Source organism: Thamnophis elegans, chromosome 8, assembly GCF_009769535.1.
Source record: "Thamnophis elegans isolate rThaEle1 chromosome 8, rThaEle1.pri, whole genome shotgun sequence".
NCBI classification, from domain to species: domain Eukaryota; kingdom Metazoa; phylum Chordata; class Lepidosauria; order Squamata; family Colubridae; genus Thamnophis; species Thamnophis elegans.
Window position 1 is genome coordinate 55,274,337 of NC_045548.1, and position 7,285 is coordinate 55,281,621.

Here is a 7,285-nt window from a genome sequence, read left to right on the forward strand (position 1 = left end):
CTCTGGAGGGCCCACCTGCCCATCCTCCTTACCTGTATTTGAACTCTTTGGCGCTTCCGCACACGGGCATGGTGCATACGGTGCCTGCGCAACGCTCCTCCTCCTTCTCTTCACTAGATTAGCCATGTCCTGTATGTTTTAGCCTTCAGTCCCCTAATCATCTTGGTTGCTCTTCTCTGCACTCTTTCTAGAGCAGTGGTTCCCAACCATTTTTTGGCCATGCCCCACCTAAGCATCTCTAAAATTCTGACACACCCCCGACATATAATTCTTACATTACTCAAAAAGTGAACTCTACTCATGCAGAGGAAGCCTAAAAGGCCATTAACTTGTTTTAAACAAAGTTCAAATTACCCCCATTAAAAATCAAATTGCCCCCCTTTGGGAACCACTCTTCTAGAGTAGTCATGGCAAACCTTTTTTGGTTCCCGTGCCGAAAGCGGGGGGAGTGCAGGAGGGTTGTGAGCGGGCATGCCACACTCATAATGCTATGCGTGTGATCCCCCAGCATGCGCATGTGTGCGTGACCAGTGACACCCCCTGTTTTTGGCATGTTTTTTTCACCCTCCCCAGGCTCCAGAGACTTTCTAGGAGCCTGGGGAGAAGAAAACAGCCTCCATGCCCCCATGGATGCCCTGTGGAGGACTCAGGAGCTTCCCTGAAGCTTCCGGAGGGCGAAAACTGAACCTACGGGGAACCCGGAAGTTTGGGAATGGTGACTTCAGGTTTGCTCGTAGGGTCGGTTTTTGCACTCCAGAGCCTTCAGGGGGCTTCCAGGAGGGCAAAAACCGGTCCTACGAACAAACTGGAAATCTGTTCCCGAACTTCCGGTTTGCCCATAGGGCCGTATTTTTTGTGTGAAAAATTGCCTCAAAAGAAGGCCGAAGTCAGCTGGTCAGCAATCCAATGCGCACTGGCCAGCTGACAGGGCAATACCTCGCATGCCCTAACAAATGGCTCCGCATGCCACCTGTGGCACGTGTGCCACAGGTTCACAATCACAGTTCTAGAGTCTTGACTCTCAGTATCTTTTTTATAGTGTGGTGACCAAAACTGGATGCAGTACTCTAGGTGTGGCCTTACTAAGGCTTTATAGAGTAGTATTAGTACCTCACTTGCTCTTGTCCAGCAAGCATCTCCTAAAAAGATTCATGCTAGAAAAACCTTAACTATAACTCTCTCCTGGTTTCGGTACTGTTGAAAGCAAACTGCTGAGGGAATGGAGTGGTTCATTTCAAATAGCTATAGTGTGGTGATTCCATGGGTTTTTATGCTTTCCTGCCAGAGCCCTTTAAAAGGGGAGCAATACTGCAAACACAAGTTGGAAAAATGAAGACACCTTTCGATGTGGCCTCTGGGAGTTGAAGTCCATGTGGCTTAAAATTGCAGAGGTTAGGAAATGCTGTTCTCACCTGTGGCTGACATACTCCAAGTGCAGCTTTATGTGTTCTGCTCTTCCACCTGACCTTCCCATGGCATGGTACCATGCGTTGGAGTAAGTTGGGAGATTGGTCAACACACAATGTATTTGTAGGCATGGGGTGGTAAAGTAAGTGTGATGCTTCTGCATTGCAGTGACTGATATGGGATCTACATATGGAACTGACCCCTTCCTTTGGCACCCCAGCACTGCCTTAGCCACTCATTCAGAATTTGCCAGTGGTTGGATAGGCTGTGGAATTGCCTGCTCCAGTTCCTTACTCCTCCCTTTGGGGAACTTTTGGGTGGAGTGTATATTGGGGTCATATAAGTAGAGCAGAACCTCACATTCCTCTTAACATTACAATTCATTCATTTCAGCAGTGCTGATCATTCCTATTTAGTATACTATGTTGAACACAGTTATAGAAGATTGGGTGAGTTGTTCAAACTCAGCCCACAATTCATAACACTACAATTAAATCGAGTCTTGGTCAGTGGTGAAATTCAAACTTTTTTACTACCTGTTCTGTGGGCATGGCTTGGTGGGCGCGGCAGTGGAAGGATACTGCAAAATCCCCATTCCCATCCCACTCTGGGGCCAGTCAGAGGTGGTATTTGCCGGTTCTCCAGACTACTCAAAATTTCCACTACCAGTTCTCCAGAACCTGTCAGAACCTGCTGAATTTCACCCCTGGTCTTGGTGTCATCCAATCCAAGAAGACTTGATACAATAGGAATCCCTGAACGGCTACATATGGAATTTCTTCAGACAACAATGTCCATTGGCCTTTGGTCAAGGAGGAGAGGAGCACATGCTTAATAAATAGCTGTGGGCCTGCAGAATGGTAGTTCTGTCATTAGGAAATTAGCTATAATTAGGGAACAAAGATTAGAGGAAAAAATGCCAGTAACATTTAGAAAAGAATGTCGTTTCTTTGAGCCTTGAAGTGTTCTAATACTGCCCATATTCCATGGCTACAAAGCGGCTGCCCTTTGCTTACATTGGGGCACAGGGAGACCATATTGTCAGGCAAAACTCTTTGATTGAATAATGAGATTGGCAGCCAATCTTTGCTCCCCTCCAAGCTCGGTTATTATTACTGGGCAAGAGTCCCAGAAACACAAGCCATCCAGCCATAATAATAGCGGCAGTCTCTTTTAATGCATCTCAGCTCGTTGACTGTGAGAAAAAACTCATGGCTCCTTTGGCAGGAAGCACTTGTATTACTACTGAGAAATATTTATAACCATAATTAGAAGGGGAAGTATGAGGAAAGAGAGCAAATGCAAGGAAATGCATCGATGTGGTGTGATTTAAGCAGTTGAGCTATGCACGGGATAGCAAGGGCTTTCTCCCATGAATACTTGAATGCATGTCATAAATGCAAAAAAAGAAAATGTGATGGCTGGAGAGTAAAATGGGCTGGAGAATAAAATGGGAACTGGAGTAAACTTATAAAAGAAAGTTGATTTTTTTAAAAAGTGAAAGATGATTTAAAGCAAACCAAAAAAAAGGACTCATTTAGACTATGTCAATATATATCAACTTGAAATACCTGTTAGGTTAGATTCCTCATGGTTCATATTGTGTTATTGCTGCAGAGGTTACAAATAGAAAAATAGGAAAACTCCATATACAAATATCATAGCTATTTGCTGCCTGAACTGTGTAAAGCTGTGTCAAATTGCAAACCAGTGGAGACAGCCTCATTTGTAAGTGGAATTTATTTTGCATGACCTTACAAAAAGGTTTACAATCAATAAATGAGAAGAGACAGCAAAAATGCACAATAGTCTCACAACAGCCATTTCCTTCCATGTCTGTGTCTGCATTTCTCCAACATATTTGAAACACATTCTCTTCATATCTTGAATGATGAAGCTATTGTGACAGAGATTAGGGTTGGTAATAAAATGAGGAAATAGATTTTTTTCACATTCTGAATAATGCAAAGCAATAAAACATCAACTGATTAAACCTGTAATCTGTTATATATTTATCTGGGAGATGCCCCCGTTAAATTCATTGGGGTACATTTATATATTTTATTTATTATTTTTAGGAATAACTCAAGACAGTGAACATACCTAATGGTCCTTCTTCCTCCTATCCCCCACCCCCCAACAACAACTGTGAGTAGAGTTAGGCTGAAAGACAGTGATTGGCCCAAAGTCACACAGCCATTCAGGCCTACGGCGGGACTAGAACTCATGGTTTCTAGCCTGGTGCTTTAACCACTAGACCAAGATGGCTCTAAAATAGAAATAAAACTGCAGTTCTGTGTAGAGTTGCATGGAGGTAACCTCCCACTGAACTGTGGGGTTTTTCCCCCCGTAATAGGCATGCAATCACTTTTTTCAAATGTGTATGTTACCTGTGAAGCTGAACAGTTATTATGTGGGTTTTATTATTCCTATAGTATACTACAGCATCCAAAGTATACACCATGCATACTTCTTCACTTAAGAGCTCGCCAAACATAGCTATGTAAAGTGAGCAGCTTGTTTACAATAAACCACTGTACTAGTAGGGACTCCATGCTATCAAATTAGAGAGAAATCAGTATTATAGTAAACAGAGGTCAAAGATCAAACCCACAATTTCATATAAAATTCCAGTCCATGTACACAAAATATTAAAAATTTTAAAAGGTCCAACTCACAAGACCATCAACTATTCTTAAAGATAATCAAAAGCAGGATGGAGAAAAGGAAGTGAAATTTAAATGTAATTTTAATCCAGAATTTAATACAAGGAACAATCATATAATGGATCTCTTTTAAACCTTGACAGCTGACTGTCAAACAAGCTCTTTTGTTAAACGGTTAACTCTTTTCTTATTCAAACAATGTCTTTAGAATGTCAGTTGTGATAATATTAACATAACCCCAAACTTTTGATCTCCTTATCTGGTGATGTGAGCTTGGGTTCTTGTTTGTTTGTTTGTTTGTTTGTGTGTGTGTGTGTGTGTGTGTGTGTGTGTGGAGAGCTACCAATTACATATAAGCTGTAATATTCTGTTTGGTCTTTTTCATCTATGAAAAAGGGCTAATTGAGCTGAAACTGCAAAGCCACTGTCATTTTGCTTGGCTATGCTGTATGTCATAGTGCAAGTAAAGGAATATAAATTATGATTCTTATGTACCGAACACGTCTTTGAACACCGAAACTTGATGTCAGAGAAAAGATTAGGCTTAAAGAAAGCTTTTTCATATTGACTTCTCTACGTGGTAGACATGTTTATTAATAAACAAATTCTGGGGCTTTGATCTGATCTGAAATTATGCCACTCCTAAACTCTATCTTTACACAATGTATAGCATTTTGAGACGGCTGGCACAAATTACATAATTCATGCCATTTGCTTGTTGATGTCATGACACATAGGACATCATCATAATTTCTTCTGTTTACCTCCTGTTCACATATAACATTCAAATTCATATGATTTAAGGTTATGGGTCCACAGGCAATATTGATTTGCTTGACAAAGTGATTAAAAAATCTGGAATAGCATTGTGTATGAATGGAGTCACTGGTCCCTGAATTATGTTATCTGATTAATAAGTATAGAGAATATATCTGAAACATTTAATACAATTTGGTGCAATTTTATTCTCTGTACTCTGATTCTTTTTAAACATACACTATCTCTTAAATATTCAGAAAAAAAATCCATTGGAGCAGACCTACCTGATCTGTTTTGTATTTTGTATCTTATTGTTGTTCAAGCGTGTATGGGATCCAGGACTATTCGTGCAATCCTAAATTGTAGAATAATATAAACATTGTAAGGAGCCTGGAAGATACCTATTTCATCTTTCTGCTCAGAGTGGATTCCCACTATTTACAGCATCCAAGAGATCATTTAAATCCCTTCAGTGAGGGAGATTCACCATTTCCTGGGCAGGCTGATCCCTTACTGAACTAGAACTAAGGAGAAATTTCCTGACTGTTAGGATAATCAACCAGTAGAGTGCTTGTCTTCAGAGGTTGTGGGTGTCCCATCACTAGAGGTTTTTAAGAAGAGACTGGACAGCCACCTATCTGAAATGGTATAGTGATGGCGAACCTATTGCACAAGTGCCAGAGGTTGCACTCAGAGCCCTCTTGGTGGGCGCATGCGCTATTGCCAGCTGCTCTTCCAGGTTCCGGCACATGCATGTGTCCAGAAGAGAGCAACTGGCCACCACACGACTGAACCCAGAAGAGCAGCTGGCTATCATGTGCATGCACACCAGTCAGCTCCTCTCTTCCGGGTTCCGGTGCTCTGGCACGCGCACTCCAGTTTCAGCACTTGGTGCTGAAAAGGTTAACCATCATGGGTATAGAGTCTCCTGCTTGAGCAGGGGGTTGGATTAGAAGGCCTCCAAGGTCCCCTCCAACTCTGATATTCTATGAACAACTCTCATTTGTTAGGAAGTTCATCCTGATATCCAAACAAAATCTACTTCCTTGTAATTGAAATCCAATTTCTTTTCTGCTCTGTCTTCTCCATGATGTCACTTCAGGTACATGAACATGCTAAACATGTCTTCCACAATTAAATATATCCAGAGCCTGAAACCATTCCTTCCAGGTCCCTTACCTTCCTGGTTCTCTGGACATGGTCCACTTTGCTAATGTTCTTTCTAAAATACAGTGCCCAGAATGTGGACACGATACTTTAGGTGTGGTTTAAATAATGCAGTACAGAGAGGAATGGGAATGTTTATTGATCTTGACTGCAGCTGTAAAAAAAAAAATGGATGCTGTCCTAGGCTGCATCATATTGTTGGCTCATGTCCAGCTTATGATACACTCACATCCTGTTTGCATGTGCAGGAAGGTTCTATCCCACATCTGTTGCCTTTTTCCTACCCAAAGTAGCATTTAGCATTTGTTGCTGTTGAAATCCATCTTCCTGGTGTCTGCCAATGTTTCAGCTTGTCAAGATTCTCCTGACCCTGATGCTGTCTTCTGAAGTCTTTGCCATCTCCCAATGTTCCTGTCATCTGCACGTTTGCATATCATATTTTCTAAATCCACATCCAAGTCATTTTTAAATATGTTGAACATAAGCCTTGCATAACAAATTCTTCTTAACTTTGTTACTTGTTATTCGTTTTATCATTTTTTAGTTGCGTGTTCCCATGAAAGTTCTGTGGACAAGTACAATGTTTGTTTTTCATACAAATCATATGAGTTTGTTTCTGCGGTAATCTGAAATGATATAGATTGGCCCCAGGTTTGGAAAGGCTGGCATTCAGCTCCAGATAATTTGACATCCTTGTTCGGTGCAGCAATCCCTGTGTTTGCTTTCAGAAAAATAAATCCACTGTATAATTTGTCCCTTGACTTTCAGTACCCACAAATGCAGTAAATGGCATTTTTATAAAGGGCAGGATTGTTGATCATGGCAAATGATGCCCATGATTATAGCTGAAGCATCTAGCAATGTGTTGCAATGTCTCATTGTAAAGATATGCATGTAGTCCTTCACTTAAACAACAGTTGGGACCAGAAGTTTGGTTGCTAAACAAAGCAATTGCTAAGTGAGTAGTGCCCATTTTATGACCTTTTTGCTACAGTTGTTAAGTCAATCACTGCTGTTGTTCAGTGAATCATTCCCCCTTGTTAAGCGAATCTGGCTTCCCCCATTGATTTTGCTTGTCAGGAGCCAGCTGGGAAGGTCACAAATAGCAATCACATGACTCCAAGATGCTGCAACCATCATAAATACATGCCAGTTGCCAAGCACCTGAATTTTGATTGTGGGGATGCTATAAACATCCTAAGTGCAAAGACTAGTCATAAGTCACTTTTTCCAAGTCCATTGTTATTTCGAGCAGTGGCAAAACAAATGGTTTTAAGCTGAATTCT